This window comes from Mizuhopecten yessoensis, unplaced genomic scaffold (genome assembly GCF_002113885.1).
Source record: "Mizuhopecten yessoensis strain PY_sf001 unplaced genomic scaffold, ASM211388v2 scaffold10131, whole genome shotgun sequence".
NCBI lineage: Eukaryota > Metazoa > Mollusca > Bivalvia > Pectinida > Pectinidae > Mizuhopecten > Mizuhopecten yessoensis.
Genome location: NW_018408394.1, coordinates 172,723 through 174,891, shown reverse-complemented (window position 1 = coordinate 174,891; position 2,169 = coordinate 172,723).

The following is a 2,169-nucleotide window of genomic DNA, read 5'->3' as shown; positions in this document are numbered from 1 at the left end:
TGGGGGTGGTGGTGGGGGTGGGTGGTGGGGGGTTGGGGGGTGGAGCCTCATTTCATTAATTTCACTCCAAAAGTATACGTTGTCACAGTACGACTACAACCCTAATTTAATGGTTATAAGAATGGTATAACGAAGTTTGGAGATAGCTCGGTTGAGTAACTAGCAGAGTCAGTACTTAAACATTGTTTATAAGCATTCTTGTGAAATTTCGAAATCCAATACAAACGAGAAAGGTCTGTATCCTTATCATAAATGGTTATTCGAAAAAACTGTAATACAGAAACGTGAATAGCTACTATTTTGTTTTACGAAAAAAATGAAATGCATAGACAGTGTTTCCTTGCTTAATTAACTCTTTATACAAGAAGGGAATGTGATAGTATTTGTAGACCGGTTAAGTTATTGGTTGCTTTCTCTGTCTTTGCAGGTATAACTATATATTTATCAAACAAAGAAAAAAGATTAAGGTATTACATTACTTAACAATAATTTCTAACATTGGAGTATTACATTTTCTGTCAGATATTCTGTATGAAAGCAGTCCCCTATTCTGTATGAAAGCTGTCGCCTATTCTGTATGTGAACTTCCACCTATTCTTTATGAAAGCTGTCTCCTATTCTGTATGAAATCTGTCACCAATTCTATAAAAAGGCTGTCACCTTTACTATATGAAAGCTGTCGCCAATTCTGTATGTGAACTTTCGTCTAATTTATATGAAAGCTGTCTCCTATTCTGTATGAAACCTGTCATCTATTCTGTATGAAAGCTTTTTCCTATTTTGTATGAAAGCTGTTGTCTATTTTGTATGAAAGCACTATTCCGTTTCAAAGCTGTCTCCTATTCTGTATGCAAACTTTTACCTATTATGGATGATAGCTGTCTCCTATTCTGTGTGTTAACTTTCACCTAGTCTCTATGAAACCTGTCTCCTGTTTTGTATGAAAGCTGTCATCTATTCTGTATGAAAGCTGTCTCCTTTTCTGTATGAAAGCTGTCTCCTTTTCTGCATGTTGACTTTCACCTATTCTGTATGAAAGCTGTGTCCTATTCTAAATGAAAGCTGTCCCCTTTTCTGTATGAAAGATGTCATCTATTTTGTATGAAAGCTGTCATCTATTTTGTATGAAAGCTGTCACCTATTCTGTATGAAAGCTGTGTCCTATTCTAAATGAAAGCTGTCCCCTTTTCTGTATGAAAGATGTCATCTATTTTGTATGAAAGCTGTCATCTATTTTGTATGAAAGCTGTCACCTATTCTGTATGAAAGCTGTGTCCTATTCTAAATGAAAGCTGTCCCCTTTTCTGTATGAAAGATGTCATCTATTTTGTATGAAAGCTGTCATCTATTTTGTATGAAAGCTGTCACCTATTCTGTATGAAAGCTGTGTCCTATTCTAAATGAAAGCTGTCCCCTTTTCTGTATGAAAGATGTCATCTATTTTGTATGAAAGCTGTCATCTATTTTGTATGAAAGCTGTCACCTATTCTGTATGAAAGCTGTCCCCTTTTCTGTATGAAAGATGTCATCTATTTTGTATGAAAGCTGTCACCTATTCTGTATGAAAGCTGTCCCCTTTTCTGTATGACAGATGCCATCTATTTTGTATGAAAGCTGTCACGTATTCTGTATGAAAGCTGTCACTTTTTCTTTGTGAAAGTTTTCATCTATTTTGTACGACGACGGAGTTATTTATGATATGTAAATATAAACCCATTATAGAAATGCTTTAGGATAAACCAGCATTAGCTTTTGAGTTTAATTACAGCGTACCGCATATTGCATATAAGCTTCATATGACTCAAGTTTACATATAAACGCCGTGGGACTAACATTTAGCTGTCGATCTTACCCGATAATTTGTACCCACCCAGCACCAGATGCCCATTCCTAATGTGTACAATAAGTACCTTTCAGTCCACTCAAAGTACAAACAGGAATGTTTACCCTGCCCAAAAGGCCAATACAAGGGGCCAGTAATTCCATCGATATAGATTCCCATAACGAAATTTCGTCTTATTGAAATAAGTCTCTAAATCTGATGATATTACACTAAAGCCTAATATATGCGGCGAGTCATATACTCTATCTCTCTAACGGGGAATTCTATTTAAATGGTTTGATTACGGTATGGTAATAGGCCTGTATGGGGCGTGTGGATTATCTGAT